The sequence below is a fragment of the Mya arenaria genome, chromosome 17 (assembly GCF_026914265.1).
Source record: "Mya arenaria isolate MELC-2E11 chromosome 17, ASM2691426v1".
NCBI lineage: Eukaryota > Metazoa > Mollusca > Bivalvia > Myida > Myidae > Mya > Mya arenaria.
In genome coordinates this window covers 8,842,016-8,863,058 of record NC_069138.1, presented here as the reverse complement: position 1 = coordinate 8,863,058, position 21,043 = coordinate 8,842,016, and the positions used below count along the sequence as shown (strand labels likewise).

Sequence of the window (21,043 nt, the reverse complement as noted above, 5' to 3'; positions counted from 1 at the left end):
AAGTTTTCTGAATACCACACCAGATTTGGCATAGAAGTACTTTTACCATTTCCTTCCGACAAGGTTTTACGGTTTGTTTTGAAAACATGTCGAAATAAAAACAAACCATTTATTCTTTGATGACGTTTAAGTTTAACTTTAGTCACAGCTCTGTCTGCGCTGGCGGTTAATTTCGAAGTAAAAGCGTACTAAAATTCAAAAACGTTGAAAAATACCAAACTGAAATGGTCACTGTTTAAAACAATCAAACATCATTGTTATTTCACTGATATATCTCTATTTGAAGGGACAGCATAAACTCACATTTATAAACAAACATTGTGGTGATATATTTCTGCTGTTTTTTATGTATTAAGTACAGCTGAATGAAGTACTGTTGAGGGTTTCCCAAATAGCGGAGCATTATCAAGATTCAGACATGATTCGCCGCGTCTTGAACGCCTTAAAGAAAGAGATGTCTCGGGGTACCAATAAGAAAAATTGTAAATATGTCTCAGACACACAACATTTAAATTGTAGTTTTGGCTTGATAAAAACGTTTGAATTTTGATGGCTTTGGTCCAGTATCAGTTTTGATCTCCCCATTGTCTTAATATCATGCCAAAAAACACATAATATTTGCTACTGTATTGTCATTGTCTGATATTTTCGTTGCATAACTAAAACATTAAAATTGTAACGGTAATAAAATTTTGGAGCATTTAGTTTTTAATTCGGTTGTAAAGTTATGAGATTCGTTGACATGCATCATGCTCCGAACACAGATGAACTTCCAGGAATATGTTATTGTTTGACTCGCAGCATTTGTGTATTTCCGAAAGTTGAAATATTTCGATCCGCCTAATGCCCTATAGTGGGACTCCTTGCATATTTAGTGTAAGAGATATCGTTCAATAATTTACACATAAGGTTCGTTCTGCGTTCTTGACGTGTGATATCCTCATTTTAAGCATGACCTTTTAAACTTTTACATAATTAACATTTATGGTTCTGCGTTCTCGATATTCTCATGTTCAGCGTGACCTTTCAAACTGTTCAGATTTTTATACATATGATCCTGCAATTTTGAAAAGAAAAGGTTCAATAAATTACACATACGATGCTGTGTTACTAAAATCCTCATGTTAAGCATAATTTGACATTTATTGCTACAGAATTTATAAGATTAAACCAATTTAGTAAAGATACTTTGCAAGTTACGGTTCTCCTTTCATAAATACACTCTAGAAGTCTTTTGAAAGCAAACAAATATAAAACAAAATGAACACATTCGGGACCTGTTGTCAGCCAATCACTCCGGACATCGTTTGGAAGAATAATACGTGTTTAATTTTTGAAAGTAGCCGTTTATGTTTGACTGAGGCTACTTAAATAATTATGATTACTTTTTAAGCAGCACATGTTTTTAATTAATGCAAAAAGCAGTCTTGATTTTATTCCATGTATTGAGTGCATCGGTATGTTTGCACGCACACTATTTACTATATTAATGCAACAACAAACTCTGTTTAATTAAGACCATTGACTGCAATTTGAACTTTGTAAGCACAACAAGAACTCACTGTCAACATTCCTTCGCAGCTGCTGTAACAGTGTTCCTTTTTTGGAACTGCTAAGAACGAAAATGAACAAACATCATACAACAATAACTTCAACTTTACAATCAATAACTACATTTCTATTAAAAATTGAAATATGTTTATACATCATTTTTTCATGGCTCGTAAATGGGTCCGATTTTCTGACCGAGCCGTGATGAAGTTGAAAAATATATTGCAATATCTATTTTTAGTGAGTTCTTTCGCGGAATATCTTACACATATAGATATATCTTTCAACAATATCAAAATAGCTTATAATTCTTATGAATGAGGCTCACATTGACTCTACTTTACGGTTTAATGAAAAGCCAGTGGAGTAAGATGGGAACGAAAACAGCATTCAGGTTTTGTCCTTCATCATAAGGTACATCAAACGGACGCCAGTTGCATGAGATCGTTCCCCCGTGTAATTCAACACTAAAGATACCAAACCACATATTCAACAACCCGTTTTAAATGACAAACTGTTCAGTCTAATATTTCATTGTCCTTCTAATGACAACCGTTCAGTCTAACATTTCAAATACATTTGGGGGGAAATTCCGGGAGCTGTATTTATTTGACACGAAACTGTGTCTGATAATTGTCTTATGGCGGGGTTCGTCAAGTAAATATTTATGGATTGTTTTTCTTCTTCTGGAGCGTTGCTTTTGGGATCTGAGCATTCGATAAACTCTTTTAGAACACCAGCTTGCCTTTTATAAGTCCCGAAACAATGCAACCACACATTAAGACGAGTTTACAGCAATGTTCAATTGTTCAGTGTTCCATGTGTATTTTGCATATGCTTAGTCTGTATTTCCAATGACATACGAGGGGTTTGCTAGAAAGGACATGTACGGGATGTTAAAATTGGTTGGTTGTTACTTTCAGTACTTTTGTTATCGTTCAAGCCATTCCAAACGTGGAAAATCATACCTAGCTGAATGACCTTGTGTACAGAAAATTGCTCAGACGGTCATTTACTCGTATGTTTTCATCTTTGTTATCGTTCATGTCATTTTAAACGTGTACAATACCTATTTACCTGGACTGCATAGTGCAGAGAAAGTATCTCAGACGGTCATTTACTTTAGAAAAACTATCTGAAAATCAGTTTCTAATGACAGATAATAGTTTACTTGTTATTTAATGTCAAATTTTCCAGACACATAATTCACTTGCATTCTAATGCTGAATTGCTCATTCAAAAAGTCAGCTTGCTTCCTAATGACAAACTTTTCTATTTGTTTTCAGAGGAAATTCCAATAACAGTATTTATATTAACAGTACTTCTTTCGACGAAGTCCTGTGGAATGTTGGTATCCGCGAATAGATGCTGCAACATATTCAACTCGGTGCGTTTATATATATATATATCTACTTAGGGCATTAAGGAGACCGTATATTTTTTACGGCATTAAGGAGACAATTTGTATATTTTTTGTTTTATACTTTATTTTGCTTTTTTGTTAATAATTTAGTATTAAAATGATCATTTATTATGAGTACAAAATTTAGGCTTCTTAAATTAATTAACAAAAAATATACGTAATTTGCGGTCTCCTTAATAATTTGTAAGTATGTTGCAGGTTTTAAGGGGACCGGTATATATGTAGAAGGGTTTATGGAGACCAGTGTATATATAATATTATTTTTGAGGCATTAAGGGGACCATCCATATTTTATGGCATTAGGGGGACAAATTATAAATATCTTACTTTTGACAGTGAAGGCTCCCGTAACCTTAAGAGAAAACTTGGTAATAGTATTTTTTATAATTGTGTATAATAAATCCACAAACAATGACCAGTCGAACGGGAGGACTGCAAATTTCATAGGATATTCATCAGAAATCTTTTACAGACCATCTCATTCATTAAATGCAAGTTAGATTCAGTCACTTGGTCTCTGTACCGTTTGATAAACAAAATATATAATGACCAGTGGCGGATCCAGGAATTCTCGTTAGAAGGGGGCGTTACTTAGGTGCGTTTGCAGGAGGATTGAGTGTTACTCAATCAAGAAATTTTTAACAATTTGTAGTCGGAAATGATGCATTATGTGTATATTTTATTATTTTCTTCTCATATATTGACACAAAAAGTAAACTTGGACGATTTTAGAGGGAGCGCACGCCAACTGAACCCCCTTCTCAATCCGCTAGTGATTGGTGACTTAATATTTGATATATTATGGTTAAATAGAACTTTCAGTTGAATTATATAGAAACTGGAAATGCTAAATACAAGTTCTGTGCTTGTAAAAACAATACAAGCTTCGTCTGAATACGAATGTGTCTGTTAACGCCTGAATAGTAAGCTCATGATTAAAGAACATTGTTCATTGGGTTTATTGTGACCCATGGAAGTCTTTTATTAAAGTCCAACTTCCCCTGAAATTTTACTTGCCTAAAACTTTAACCTAAGTCAGTCAGGGGCCATAACTTGTATTAAGGATATGGAGTTATGTAACCGCATTGGCTGAGGGTCCTGAACAATTGTGTGAAGTATTAAGTCAATTGAATGAAGGGTATAGAATGCCTTAACCAATCGGCTACGGAGACGGTTTTAATGCATGTACTCAATTGCAGATTCAGGGGGTTGGGGGGGGGGGGGGTCGGTCCCAGCGGGACTGTTCTGAGGGAGGGACGGATGTGGAAAGATTAAGCCCATGAGTTTCACGTACCCCTTCTTAAGTCAATTCCTGGATCTGCCAAAGATATCTGTAATCAGATTTGTTGTTTCATAATGTTATAGTTCCTTACAGTTTAAACCTGTTATGACATCAACATAAACAGACGCATGGTCAGTAAAAAAAAATACACTGTATACAACGTTCTCGTACTCCAGAGCAATGATGCTATGCATTATATTTATCACCATCTGACTGACTGACAAACTGCCAAAACTTTTCCGTTTAAAGAGACTCTCTCATGTTTTGGCACCAAACATATTTTTTCTCGTAATGCATCTGAAAACACTTACATGCATATTTATTTTACTCCTTGGTACTGAAATTTCAGAAATAATAGTAACCAGGTTGATTTTCTTTTATACTTCAATTGCATTTTTAAAAAAAACAATTGAAATATTAAAAAATAATCTTGTTCAAGTTGGGAGCAAGCACATAGGGGTGCAGATAACACATAGAATAAAAAACGGATCGCTTATCCACTCGCCCACAGGGACTCATACTAAGGTGTTGAATATTTTAACCTTAATGGAAGTTATTGGTTTATCACGTGATTATGTCAATCAACTGATTGTGCAATAGCCTTTAAAATTTGTTGAATCGGGTTAGTAACGCATTTCCAAATATTGGACTTCAAAGACTATATGTTAGCACATATCAACATTTATTGAAGGGTTTCAGCCATCAATAGCTTAGTTTTAACACTTCGTTTGATACGCCATACTTTATTTCGTAATAACAATCTATAAAATCCAAGTAAAAGATGCATTTTTAAAACCCTTAACGCTTCGCTTATATTAACTCAAAAACTCATGTTCGAAAGATTTAAAAAAAGTATGTCATAATCATATCCTCTTTAGCGGCTGAGGAAGCCGGTCCAAACCATTCACATACTTTCCGAGTTTCTTAATACGAGGGTATAGCCAGAAGTTCGTGGAATTGCTTAATACAATAAACACATTTTAATATTTTTTAACGAACGTCAGCTCGCTATAAAATCTATTTCAGCTGTAAATGACATATAAAACTTCAAACTGATACATAAAATATAAAGGAAACTACAGCTTTTTCATTAACATGAGATCAGTATCAGTCCAAACGTCAGAATCTGACGTCAACGTCATAACTTATCAAAGTAAGAGCCGTTCGCCGCAATACAACGTCGATGTCTCGCTACCCACTGCCGGTAAATGTCACTGAACCACTCTGACTTGTAAGAATACAGGCGTGTCTGAGCTTCACTCTGTAGTGCCTGAAAGTCATTGAAGCGTTTACCTTTAGTTCATATTTAAGTTTCGGAAACAGGGCAAAATCGCATGGTGGTAGGTCTGGCGAATAAGGGGGGTGGGGAAGGATCTCCGCTTCAAGCTGGATTGTCGCGGTAGTCTGTGCCTCCTCCGATCTATGCGCTGATGCATTTTTCTGGTGAAGAATCCACCCATCATGCAACGCCTGTGGTCTCTTAAATGCCATCGCCCTCTACAAGTCACACCTCAAAACCTTAAATGGAGAACATAACTGAGGCTTATAACATTTGTCGCGTATCAAATATTATAATTAAAACTAACACTTATTCAATCCCATATTTTAATCATAAACTTTTTAAAACATTGTTTAATGCAGATTAATGCAGTCCTAAATATTGAAAAAAATGAATTTTGTTATATATCACTTTACCTTCGAGTAGGAAGCATCCGTCACAGATTGGCTCTGCGGAACTGCATGGAGTAGGATAACACCTTGCACATCAAAGAAGACAATGGACATATACTTTCCTATCGAGCAGGATGGTCGTGCCTTCTTCGGAGGCGGGGAACCGGTAGTCTTCCATTGACTACTTTGCTGTTTTGTCTCAGGGTCGTAATAAAACAGTCAGGTTTCATCGCAAGTGACTATCTTCTCAAGAAAACGGATTCCTTCCTTTTAGTACCGAGCTAAGAATCGGCATGATTCCCGTACTCTTTTGCTCATCTCATCTTCTGTCAGCAGCCGTGGAACCCAACGCGCACTCACTCGGCTCATTTTCAAACTGTCTTTCATTATCCTCCGTACCGACCCATAACTCATGTCCAACATCTTGCATATTTCATAAAGAGTGACTCGACGATCAGCGTCAACGATGTTTTTCATGGCCTCGACGTCACACTCTGTAGTTTGTGAAACCGGTCGCCCAGACCTCACGTCGTCACAAATGCTTTGCCACCCCTCACTGAACCGCTTGTGCCACTTGTAAACGAGCATTCGCTTCACTTGAGTTTCACTCGATGCTTCATTCATCAGTTTAAGTGTTTGCGATGGAGTTTTCCCTAGGTTCACACAGAACTGTATCACTGCCCGTTTTATCAAACAAAATTTAACTATACCGTTCAAGCTAAAATGTTTCCTTTGAAATAAACAAACAAACGCACTGACTTAAAACTTCACTTCATCACACGTTATTAACGTCACGTCAATTGTGCAAACCTTCGCGCCGTTTAATTGCTTATATAGTCCATATAAACATCCCCTTCAGATTTTTTGACGATTGCATTTCCATGGGAGATCACTGCGTAGGATAAACATACAAGTGTTGTTTAGCCACACTGTGGTTTCAATTATGTCAGGGGCGTAGCTACCCCTCTATTCATGTGGATTCATAAATGTGCTGGGGGTTCGGGGCAAACTTGAAAAATTTGAAAACCATGGTGCAATCTAGTGCATTCTGGGCGTTCCAATGTGCATTATTTAGTACTGGAAAATAACCAGTTTTAGATTCATGTAGTCAAGTTCGCATACTGCAACTTTGGTTGATTTTTTGGCAGAATCATGTGGATTCAGCCGCGTATTCACGTATAGGCGGCTACACGCCTGTATGTTGTGCATATGAATGTATAATTTGGTTTAAATGATGCATCCTTAATATAACACCTCCTTGCTACTACACCAATAGAAACTTCATGGGATGTTAATAGTAAAAGAACTAGCACTGACGTTCCCATTTTTGTCTGGGTCATTTAAATAATAGCAAACAATTTACAAGATAAACATTTACTAAATTTGTTTTGACTTCTTTAATGAATTATATAAAAACATTGTACAAAGATATCATGACACTTTTAAACAATAAGTATGGTTGTCAATTAAACAGTATGCTAGCTTTAAAAATTTAGGCAAACCATTGGAATTTTACAGCGGTCTTAAAAGGTGTATTTAAAGCTGCAATCTCACCGATTGATCGTTTTGACTACCGGTACTCTTTTATTGTTTGTCTATAAATGGACATTTTTTTGCATAAATGTCTAGACCCAATTTTAAGTGATATAAGACTGCTGAAAAAAGATCAGATTGCAGTTTATCATATTTATGTTAAAAAATGATGTTTTATGGCTAAAAGCATTACGAACAATTTAATGTAAATGAAATTTTCGGCAGTTTTACCAAACATTTCTGATTGGTTCTATTGTGAATTATCTAATATGACTGAATTAAAGGAATGATAACCTAATCAGCAGATTTTGAGACAATTTTGTGTCTTAACTGACAATCTATAAGAATGCAGCTTTAAGTGTTGATCTAAAGCTTCATATACACATTGTTATATTGTCAATAACTGTTTAAAAGTTCTCATGTACTAAATAAGATAATAATTTTCATACAATATTTAAAATTGATCAAAATAAATAAAGTACCATTGTACCTATTTCTTAATAGTGCCGTTTCTTATCTGACAATACCATTCAAAGCCATTATTTCAACTATGAATTTATTTTTAACTTTCAACTTTTCTATAGCATATGCAACAAAATATACCAAAAAAACAAGCCATGAACAATATGATTGTTCAACTTGCATTATCTTTGACCTTTTGAAATGACCATTTTCCAGTTTTGTCTATTTGTAAGTTATGCCCTGAGGAATAAAGTATGACTGTATGAATCATAAAAAAGGAATAAAAACACTAAAAATATGCTCCAACCCCTGTAATTTCTAATACAGTAGTAAAATCAAGAAATTAAACATTTAGAGCTGCACTCCCACAGTTATACCGTTTTCACACCTTTTTTGTTTTGGAATGAGTATTTTTTGGCGTAATTATCTGCAAACCAATGATAAAAGATTGCTGACAAAAGATCAGATCACAGATTTCAGATTTCCGTTCGAAAATTAATGTTACTAACGGTTTAAGAAAAGTGCATAAAACATCAATTTTTAACTTAAATAGAAAAATCTACCAATTAATTTTTCGCAAAAATTGGATGGTTCCAATCCAAGACATAAAATGAGAAAAGTTGTCAAAACGTCCAAAATGTGAGAGTGCAGCTTTAACGTTTGAAAGTAACTCTGTTTGCCTCGTGCCCCTAAACAGGGTTTAATTATATTATATGCCCAGTGGGTTTGTCCCTGTATATTTGATTGTATGATTGCAGTAATGGATACTGGTCTAATTATCTTCTGACAATTTTTCACCAATTTTAAAGAAACAGAAAACACATATTAAGCTCATATAACGCTGTACAATTTAATCTCATTCATTAGGTTGAGAAAAATTCCCTAAAAATATTAATTGTGGAAACATATCTTATTTAAATACATACAGGAAATGGCGACATCATTTACCCATTAGTATGAAAAATGCAGTTTCCTGATATTTGAATAGCGGTTCTTTATTTAAGCATCTCAATTCATTCAACATACACATAGTATGTATTAAGTTTCAAAGGAAACCAAATCATTTTAACGATTGTTTTCACAAACTTCTTTTCCTAGTTTCAACTTTTGAGACTTTTTGATGAGCCTGCACCTTCCCCCTTTTATGCAGTGGCTTCAAGCAATAAAGCTACCAGCTCAAGTTGCACAGCTGGTGAACAAGACTGCTGATAGTCGGCAAACTGCACACTTGATGCCATGATAAATCATGTCCATCGACTTCCAGAATGAAGAAATGACGCAGCACAGAATTGATTTCAATTGGACCTTTCTGTACTTTCATCCCCTTGTTGTAGTCAAAGACTATATCTAAGTGTGCAGTGCGGGATCTTGAGAAGCCTTCTGCTCCTCTGATGAAGTAAGTTTGGCAGAGTGTGAAACTCCTGTCTGCTCATATGCCTGGACACCTGTGACCTATGTCTTCTTGTGTGTGCCAACCATCACCTGAAATTTTTTTAGAGGAAGTTAGTGCTTGATTACAAGTCAATGTGACAAAACAAGGTCTTTCATTTATGCCACCAAGAACTAGTATTCCAAGTTTCATAACTCGTATGTTAATTTACTCAAAGCAATTGAGCAGAAACTGTTTGGTAATTAATTTTAAGTCACTGCTTCCACTTATACTATCAGTAATATTGAACGTGAACCGACTGACCCAAATGCTATTCTAAATATTTTTTATGTGCAGAAACCTAAATCCTATTGACACAAAAGTAATCCAATTGTATGTCTTCACAAAACATTCTACAACAATATTTGTCAATTTACCTCAAAGATTGATTATTGTTTTTTAGTCAGACAAACACATAGATGGCCCTATATCGCTCACTTGATTTGAGAAAGGATTCTAACTTAGTTATTGTTTGGACACTTACTGAACACTTTTGATCTGACTTTATAATGCAGCTGGTGAAAATATTAAAAGTCCCTGTATAATGGGCTTACAAAAACATGAAGAAAAAAATGTATTTGTTTAAAAATTACAAAGGGCCATAACTCTTACAATATTTAAGTTTGTATTAAGCAGAATAAAAAGCTTTTCCTAAAATACAACCTTAAAACTATATTTACAAGTAAAACAAAAAAAAATTGCAAACATGTTTTTTGTATCTGGTTTTTGAGAGAGAATGATCAGAAGAAAACATCACATATTCACAATCATATTAAAAAATTATTTAGTCTTTTTTAAAAAATTATATTCTATTTCAAAAACACTGCAAAAGACAAGACACTTGCTTTCAATTTATTGATTTAATACATTGATGATTATCAATTTTTATGAAGCGAGATGGGTCTTACACTGTAACCGGTGCAACCTGCATGTTCTTAGTTGCTCAGTTATTACCTTTCTTGAAATTCTCCTCTTGATCTGAGCCACGCCAAAATGATAGGAGATGCTTTTGTTTTTCCATTGAAATGTATAGCACCTCTGTGTTTCTGTTTGTCTCCTGAAATAGTAAAAGTTTATTTATAATAATAACAATAATAATAATCAGTGACTTTTATTGAAATTATTTTCACAGATTGTGCCTTGCACATTGGGGAACAAAGTTGACTTCTGAGGAGAAGATTTTTCCATATAGACATATAGGAAAAAATAGCTCCGTACCCTGGAGCAATGTTTTTATGAATCAATATCCGGTGAAGAAAATTCATACAGGGTATTGAAACATTTTTTGCTTCAAATGAAGACTTTTAACAAAGATAACTTAACTACCTCTTCATCATATTAAATAAAAATTAACACAGTCTATGACGCACACGGAGCCCCACATTTACATTCTTTTACCATAGTTTGATTGAGAGTTTCACATCGACAAGTCTTTACAGGTCTATTAAAGCTGCACTCTCACAGATTGAATGTTTTGAAAAAGGTTATAATTTTTATCTTGGAATGAACCAATTTATGCGAAAATGCATGGAAACCTGTGATATAAGACTGCTGACAAAAAATGTCTTTGAATTCCCATCAAACATGTCCAAACCAAATTCAAACTTCGGGTAATCACTGTCATTCACGATGAAATTCAGCACTTCTTGCCCAGTATATATACGTTTACTTTAAGTGGAAGGCAAATTAAAACAAACACATTTGTCCGAAAATTAATCAAACTTTAAATGGGATTTGTTCACGTAATTTTCAAGAATCAGGAAGTGAATTAAATGTTCTCATGTTGCCAATTTAGTCTCGATCATCTAGACGCTTGTATCCGGATCTATATCGTTCTTTGACTCTAATTAGAGTGGCTGCATGATTGAGACTAGCCGGTTCTTCGATAATTGTTACGATCGAACAGTGGTTGAAAATGTAAAGTGAGACCAGTTTTTTACCTGTTATTGAACAAACTGTTATGTTGGCAGGACTGTCCTCCTCAGCAATGCAAAGAACAGCAATGACTGGCTGGCACTCTGTAAAATGGCGATTTAAACATTATGTCCAATTAAAACTGTCCCATTCTAAACAATCCATCAGCAATATATATAAATGAGCTGCGCCATGTGGAAATGTGTCTTGGGAAGTTGACATCATTCCATGTAATGATGTCATAAAGATGAGCAGAAGACATTACTTACTATGCAGTAAAAGTTCTAACTTTAACAGTAAAGATATCTTTTTTTGAGAAAATTAATCAAAGTGAGCTCTTTTATGTTATGTTTCTACAGTACCGTAAGTCTTGTACACATCTATGTTACATATATAAATAATAAACAGGAATAAAATGAGTTGTGTACACACTAATTCCTCCTTATGTACTGTGCAACTCAAGAAAAACAATCCATAATACTAGTAAATCTCTAGAATTCCCTTACTTTTCTCGCTGTACAAAAATGAATGAGGAGTTGCAAACAAGCAGGGCCATAAAACTTTTGCTATTTAAACTGTACCACAACAGCAATTTAAAGACAGTGATACTCATTGATGGAATAGGCACTTAGACAGCTACATTTTCTGAGAAATGGAGATCAGACTAAATTCTCCAGAGATAATTTATAGCTTTATTTGAAATAAAGAACATGTTACAGTGTTTGTGTTAAACTTGTTACTTATCCCTGATTTAACACAATCATTACCTTCAAAATGGTGATAAAATAAAAACAAATATACCTTATTAAACACTGTTTACTATCACATCTGTACCCCCCCCCCCCCCCCTTCCCCCTTCTTACATACTTAAGTGGCTCTTACCAAAGTAAAGAATGAAAGGTCCACAAGGCCAATTATAATTATACTAATTTGATTTTAAATCACCCAAAAGGCTTTCTACACATAATGGTTCCTTAATTTAAATCTAGCCTCCAAAGTTGTGATTTCATTGAAAGACTTGAGATACCTTATTTTAAAAAAATGACGAAAGGAAAGCTTAAACGCAGAAGTCTGGACGGGTATACGAGCCTGGAAATAAATACACAAAAGCTCACCATGCTGCTAAGGATTCTTATATAATTCCCGGCCCAAGTTCAGCTGGAGATGTGGATTCCACTCGGCTGGATAACCGGCCCAGTGCACCCAAGCTTCACCATGGGCAGTATCTGCAAGAGGAGGTTGTATATCTGGGAAAACGCATTTATAATCAATTTGCGAAAGTTCTTATCCGCCATAAGTAGTGAACACGTATGTGGCTTATAGATCATCTGAAATGAAGTTTAATGAAGGAGACAAGGTTCGCTCTGGGATCTAAACCTGGATTTTGATGCTGAAATTGTAAGTTTTGTTCAAATGAAGTATAAACTTAAAGTGAGTACAGAGATATCTTGAAGCCCAGATTTATCACTTACCTGAAGTTTGTAGGGCTACAATTGAGAGCTTTGCTGTAAACTGCAGGAACTGTCTCCATGAGCCTTTTGTCTGTAAGGGGAATGGTGGCTTAGGTGATTGGTGGTACCACTCTGCATTTCTTATCCACACACAACACAGTGTATCTGAAAATGACAGAGAATGGCCATGCACTTATGAAAGCTATGCTAGAAATACGCAGTTATGAGTGTATCAGATGACATTTCCACACAGAAATTGTGAGGCCACCAATACAGCAGTACCGACATCAATGACGAAAACATATATATATCTGTCATGGAGCTGTGCTGGTTCTGTGGCGTCAAAACCACTGCAACTTGGCAATTCACTAGAAACATCTTTTCAGAAAAAAGAAACAACCAATACAGGGTAGCCTTTGTCACCCAGTGAACACCCAGAGCATCTTGTTACTTTGAGCATCTATTTACTTAGAAGTACAATGTAGCGTCATTAAGATCTCAATTAACAAAAAGTGTATCTGAAAGCTTTAAATACTGAACAAAGTGTAACTTTGAGGCGGTCTGCGAGCAAATACTTTCAAGAGCAGAAATCTCCCAGAAGTTTGAAAAAGATTATGCAAACTCTAGCTTGATGATTTTGGCCCAATTTCAAATGGTTACTCAGTAACACGACGGCGTAAATTTAATCAAACATCAATATAGTTACACAGGAAAATAAGAAATAGCTTTAAACTCCCTCACATTCATGGCAGAGTGCCATAAATGGATGATCTGATCCCAGCAAACAGATCAGCGAAACACGAATTGTATTGCGTGTCCGGGGGGGGGGGGGGGGGGTCCCAAGGATATCTTGACGCAACTTACCATAGCCGCCTTGCGTTTTTGTTCACAAAGCCGGCACACACAGTTCATTCTCAGTTTGCATGTTGTGTACAGCTTTCCATGACACTCGCAATAAAACTATCCATGAATTAAAACAAATTAACAAATAACTACCAGGTAATTATGGAAATATAAATGTCATTTTTTACTTAAATTAATGTTAAATACAACTTATGTTGCAGTCAAACTGGATAAAATATCAGGAAAATGTGTCCTGTTCCAAAAAGTGTGTTTTGAAGTTGCAGACAATAGTCCAAAGGCCAAGAATTTAAGTGTTCAGATAGGGGCAGGCAAATCTTAAAAAAAAATGTCAAAATTTTAAAACTTAAATAAAACTAAAATTATACAAACCTTATATAAATCATGTGTAAACTTGAAAATACATACAAGAATACAATGTACACATAATCAAATGCTACCTGAGAGAATCATTTTTTTCAAGAACTACTTGAAGGGGTACTGCAACCCGCAAGCCTTTCGTTGTCGGCCGACACCTTTAAACCTCATTCCCGCACATTAATTAAACACGTCTTATGTTTCGTCAGTGCCGGTTTTGATGACCAGTATAAATCCAAAAGCAGTTTTTCTGCCAAAATGTACCCAAATGATTTGGATGAATGCTTAACAAGAAAGTGCAGTGTACACAATCAAAAAAGTATTTAGTGTTCCAGAAATAATGAGCAATCTGAAATCTGACCCCTTACATTCCTTAAATATTCACAAAGTGTTAAGTTCTTGTGTTTGTTATCTTTTTATGATTCAATTGGTAAAAAAATGGTGCAAATGTGAGAAGCCCTGAAGAAGAAAACTGATATTTTAATAGAAATAGTGATGAAATCACTGACATTATGTTTACTTAGCAACTAAAGCAACAGACCAACCAGACCTACCAGTATGCTTATCTATATTTAACTGCTAAATTTTAAAAACCCAAAACATACAGATAAGATATGTGGCGCAGTTGTTTACATTGTGTGATTTAAATGCATATATTTTTGTTGGTGATTAGTTTAAATCCAACTGAAGCGATCTCTTATCAATATAAACCTTAGTTCATCCAACAAATTAAATATTTGAATGTTAGAAGATTTGTTTTCAGAAGATCAGCAATAATGTATTTTCTTTAATTGTCTCAATGAAAAATGCAATGTTCAAGTTTATAGGCACTGTTTTATCTGAGAATTTCCCTGGGTGTGAACCGCTTACTGTGTCCAAGTTATCCAAGCTGGATCTAAGACATTACTACAATATGGGCAATTTGCTCTGCCATTTTTATAGATAATTGTGTATTCCAAAGGTATTCTTTTGGTACATTGAACTCACAACAATATTTGAACTCCTGACGTCCAGCACCGCTGTCAGATTATCTAATCCAGCCACTATGCCATTGCATGCTCTTTACTGAACGAAAGATAAATGAATACTCACAATTTTGAACAGTATTTTTTTGGTCACAGAATTTAGAAAATTTGTTACCTGATGATCCTGTAAATTTTGTGTGGATAGACTAAATACTGTTCGAATTTAGCAAATCAAAACTAACATTTTGGGTTTATTCAGTGTGGACCCTAAAATATCAATTTTGATTTATAAGTATGAAGGTTTGTTCAAAAGCTCAGTACAGTTTACTTTACTTGTTAAGTTATCCAATTTCTGTAAATAAATATTACTTAACTTGACTATAAAATACTGTAGGGGGGCGTGTCGTAAAGTTATTAACTTATTCTTAATAAGAAAAATCCAAATAATGCAACAGTCAACTGCAGCATGGGCCCCCAAGGTCCTGCTAATAGCGGGGACTTTGACTTTCGGTCCAGCCAATCCCAGGTAAAATTCCCGCTCTGCACAGACAAACAGCTGGTAAAAGCCCTCTCAAATGAATTATGGTCATTTCGTAACCGCTCATTGTTGGTCATTTCGTAACCATTGTGTTAGTCAATTCGTAACCGTTAAGAAATCGAATGGTCATATCTTAACCGTTGACTCCTATAATTATGAAGAATTAATTTAATACCATTTGAATTTACAAAATAAGTTTACTGTAAGTATAAAACATAAAAATAACAACATAAACAAAGTTAAATCTAGTAGTTGTATTCCTTCTTTATTCCTAATAGTGTAGTGCGATTTGCCAATAAACTCTGAAACTATGACAAATAGAAACATTCACACTAGCTATTTTTTTATGTTGCGAAGGAAATATTATAAGTAGGCTGAATATTAAATGTAATAGTTTTTTAATTCATAGATGTTCTACCATTGAGAGGAATTGTGACCTTAAGCCAATACTTTTTAAATATATAGACCATATAACTTTAGAATTTCATTTTTTTTAAATTGCATAGAAGTATTGTAAAATGTAGTGAGCTTGCCGAATGAGAGTATGCGCTTTTTATATGCTTATTGTATTAAAAATGTGCTGATATGTTTAATTTTGTATCTTGTTATTGGTAATTAATACCATAACTAATAATTTTAGGCTGTTTTTTGTCGGTTTCTGATATAAAGTATGCAGAATATGGATCAATTGAGAAAAGAACAGAACAAAATTTTGTTCGTTTTAAACAATTCAAACAAATTTAGTCAATGAAATAGGTCAAGAATGATCATTGATATAAACGTAATATGAGTAAAAATACATCGCAATCAGTCTTAGATTATTGTTTATAAGTAAGCAAAATGTGAGAAAATAATTAACATATTTGGTAGTATAACAAATCATGTCTGATCTAGCATGATATATATATATATATATATATATATATATATCTATCTAATAACTATTGAGTAACACAAATTATTGGCTTGCTACTAGTGAGAATTTGAGTAATGTCTCCCAATTGGTGTCTTGGTTGCTGTGCCATATACATCCAGGTTCAAACAATACACTTAACGAGGTGCTAAGTGTACTATTTATCACGTTGTTAAATGGTGGTTACCATATGAGCAATTGTGTTCTGGACGGTTACGAATTAACCAAGATTCTGACAGCAGTTACGAAATGGTAAGGTTACGAAATGACCAGATCCCCGTCAAATGCCCCTGGGGACATCCTAGGTTAGGCCCATTCCCTGTTTTCAGCGCAAAAACCAATAACACCGCATTCACTCAGCACTGCCGGTCCACCTGGAAGGTAAAACATGGCCCATTTCCCGTGCTATCCCCGGTATAGACAATACCTGGGGGCCATGGTAGTCTAAAATAATAGACGTGTTATACGGGATTCTTCCAATCCCTAACGTCTAAACGGGAATGTGCAAAAAACGGGGGTGTTTTAAAAATATTGAAATTGTTTTAAGTGAAGTATTTTATGGTTGATATTGATCATAAAGAGTTATATTTATATTTTACCATGTAAGTGAAATGTTATTTTGCACTAAACAAGCATTTCATGCATTAAAACAAGTTGTTTACCTTTCCAATAAAACGAAAGTTGACCGACACTGACAACAATTATGCGAAGGGGAACAACTCGTTACAATCGTAAGAACTCGGCCTCCTCCGACAAAGCTTCGAGAAAGACCTCGTTATACAATCGTAACAACTCGGCCATGGCCGAAATGTTCCGAGCGATTTAAAACTGTGCCCTGAAGCCTTGCAGGTGCCCTTCATGTATATATCGTTATGTTTTGACAGAATGAAATGAAGAAAAGCCGTCAAACTCATAATTATTAGTTGGATATTTATTTTTTTGTGTACGGAACTAATATAAAATAACATTATCTGGTAATATTTCTTGTTTTTATGATATTTTATAGACGCTATATGCTTTAACCCGGAATCCTGATCGGAACAACTACCCACTTTTGATACTAAACAATTTGTACGTGAAGGATTTGCCATATCAAAAATCTAAAAAAAATCCGTCAACGTACAATTATTTGGACTAGGGGCCATGGTTACAATTGACTGGTGCATATTACTGTGGCAGAATAAGGGAAATATTTTATTGTTGCATTTATTATCAAATATGAGAATTTAAGACACATGCAAAAAGCCACAATACGAATTGGTGATAGTGTTTGTTCTGTTCTGCTATTCAAAGGTGATTAGAATGACTAATGACATGACAATGACAAACAAAATGTAAGGCATTTGTATCCTTTCGTCTTTTATTTATTAAAATCTGAGATGTGAAGGGAGCAAATCCCTTTTTAGATTGGAACATACCAAATAATAATAAGCGACGATGTAGTGGTAAACCAAGTTTGCTAGAAATCAATCGAGTTTCTCCAAAATACAAGCAAAAATTACACCGGATGTTGATACTATTGATTTAGTTTCGGATGAACAAAATCCGGATAAATCATTTGCTTTTCATCCAAAGGATGGACGATTTATACTACTGCACAAAAGTCATAAAAAATAAACGAAAAAAAAAACGTTGAATATGTATTTTAAACACTTATCAACTTACCATTCTCTTTCCGTAAGAGATGAACGCCATACTGCATAATTGCACGGAGATGGTACCACGGAGATACCCGAAAATTTCCGTTATATTCCGGAAAGTTAAATTTCTGTATACTTGAAAATTTGGATGCTGATGGTACACGAAATATCGAATTTCCTTATTTCTGTTTTTTATGGAATGAAACTTCGGGATAATATACAATAGGCTTTAAATAAAGTAAAACAAATAAAAAATGCTTAGTATATAGCTATTTTTGACCAAAATTATGATTTTTTCCCTGGTCGCCTTAATAGCTATTTTTATGGATACACAAATATACGCACTCAAAAGTTTAAGAATATTTTTTTTAATATTAAAAGAGAATAAGATTTAAAACAATGAAATGATCTCGTAAATAAACATTCAAGCTTATCAACTTACTGTTAGTGGACATTTTTATTGACATTTGATACATCAAATCTGAACTGAAAATATTAAGGAGACCAATTTTTGTCGCCTTAATCCAGCGGTCCCCATAATGCCTAGATTAATATATATATGGTCACCTTAATATCTGTAGTAGATATATATATATATATATATATATATATATATATATATATATATATATATATATATTTAGACCAATCCAACCTTTGGGTAACTTTGATGCAACCTTTGGGAGACTCGTGTCGCCCATAGGATATATGTTGTGTCGCCCAAAAGTAATTGTGTTTTTTTCTATCAATTTATTTTTTAAAATAATAAAACAATTTTGCAAACGATTTTGAACGCTTTAAAAAAGGTTCAGTCATTAAGCACTAATCAGCAGGAATACCATTTAAGGAAAAATCATGAATTTTTAAAAAGTGTGTATATTTTGAAAACAACCTTTGGGATACATTTAAATTTTTATCAATAATTTTCTTGTCATAGGTATATGTTTGAGATAAGAATTCATAAATGTAAAGAACATAATATTTTTTAACAGAAAAGTAAATTGTGTTCAATTTTAAAGATTCCGAAATTCCCTCAAAAAATTATTTTCGCAATAAGCGTACGTTCCGTGTTTTCGTGTCGCCCAAAGGTTGATGTATATTCAATGCTTTGCAGACTATAAGAACGACATGTTCTTTCTAGTTGTATTAGTTATTTTATTGAAAATTTAATAAACACAAATGACAAAAGTGCTAATATATGATTTATAATAGTTGTATTTTAAAATGTTTAATTGGACATTCGAACCAAACGTCGAGGAAGTTTCAATTTGGCCTACAGTCACTACCAAGGGTGACGGACCTGACGCAACTATTTGCGAATAACGAATGGCAAATATGGTCGCATGTGCTTCGTCTCTATATTACAGAAAACCGTGTTCTATATTTATATACTGATATAAATGGGAACAGTTCATTTCAAAACCATTTAAGTTACATATACTTACAAATACGTTCGGATATAATACTTCAGATAAAATGAATATGCTCGGAGTTGCAAGCTAAATAAAGCACATATATCTTAGTTAGTAATTGAACAATTGTGACTCACAACAGTTATCTGATATTTTTTTATAATGTGCTATAATAAATGATTTTCACTGCAGTTTTATAGTTTATTCATGTATCATATGTACACAACATGACAAAACATAAACTACAAATATTTAAGAGTTCAGTGCACATCCATTCATAAAATTGAATTACAGGAGACTAAAAATACAACAACATATCTTGACATTGTTAATAAAGGATAAAAAACAATTAAGTCTATTCTAAAAAAGATAATTACTCTTATTTACATGACTCTTTTAAGCTAAGAAACTATGATACATCTAAAAGGATTATCACTTAACTACTTGGACAAAGCATTGAATCGGAATTCAAGTATATTAAAACAGGTTTTGGTGGTTAATTTAACAATATCTGTATTTGAGAGTAAAAATATACACTTATGTACCTGCACGTATTATTTTATCATGCAAACTGATATGTTTGTCTTGAAGCCAACGAAATCTGTGATTTTATATATACAAAAGCTGTCATCTTTTAATGCTACTTAACTGGTCTGGATCTACATAAACATTAATCAAAGGTAAAAGATTTTCTTTATGGAATGCGTAAGGAGTGAATGCTGCTGATATTCATTCCATAAATTGTGTTCAAATCATACAGGCCATTAATAGCCTTTTCTATTTCCGTTGTCAACAAATGTTGCCGAAATCATTAGAAATAAAACAAGTGTAATAGATTATTTATTTTCAATTTATACTTCTTGTTTATTGGTACAGGTTCAGTTCATATATGCATATTTCTTTAGAAAAAGAACGGTCTAAAAAAGTAAAACACAAGTTTAATTCTGTTACATTACTGTTTAACGCGTAATGATGCGTTATTAGTGAATAATTTGATGACTGGCTGTTTCCGTGTATTTATATGTGTTAACTATTATCGGCGAAACGAACTGCGAAATTATGCATTTATGGAAAATATTTCTTACTTATAACAAGATTATAAACATGTATTCAGTAGCTAAAACCGTACAAAACATAAATGACTGGTGGGTCCTAAGATAATAATAGTCATCAAGTATTGTCTCATAAAAGAAATACCGTTTTATGTTCCTTTGTTTCATATTAAAGACGGTGTCCTTCATTATATTTTTTAATTATATTTCTTAATGTTGATAAATTGAAACACTTCTTTCAATTGAGGTTACTCTAATTTGGGCGTGAGAGTGAATCTTTAAATGAGATCTTTTGACCAGTAACTCTTCAACTAAATTTGAAACACATGAAATGTCACAGAAGTCCTCTCTTGCTTAATGTCCAAAGAAAGTCCAATTCTAAGAATACTAAAATATGATTTTTGCGAACATTCAACAGTCAATCGCTTGAATCCTGAACTGAACGACGTAGAGACAACACTAGTATCCCGTCTGACAATGACTGGCCGCTGACACTTAAACCGAGGAATTCGGACTTCATTGAGTTGTTCCATTGTGTTGTTTGCATTACCACTTCACAAGTAATGCATGAAATATGTCTACCATATGC

At 33.9% G+C, this 21,043-nt stretch overlaps 1 protein-coding gene and 1 long non-coding RNA gene across 3 annotated transcripts in view; one reads left to right on the top strand and one right to left on the bottom strand.

Annotated features, from left to right (window-relative positions):
• LOC128223923 (CCN family member 1-like) overlaps positions 1-21,043 on the top strand; it is a 301,846-nt gene that overhangs the window by 17,571 nt on the left and 263,232 nt on the right. The window lies entirely within an intron of this gene.
• Positions 7,357-18,297, bottom strand: LOC128223925 (uncharacterized). Of its 2 annotated transcripts, XR_008259403.1 has the most exons (6): positions 18,016-18,297; positions 12,738-12,881; positions 12,381-12,491; positions 11,292-11,369; positions 10,306-10,408; positions 7,357-9,404 (listed from the first exon to the last, which is right to left on the bottom strand). It is a non-coding gene; the product is annotated as an uncharacterized LOC128223925 (long non-coding RNA). The 2 variants fall into 2 exon arrangements; XR_008259402.1 differs by lacking the exon at positions 18,016-18,297 and having other exon boundaries at positions 12,738-13,247.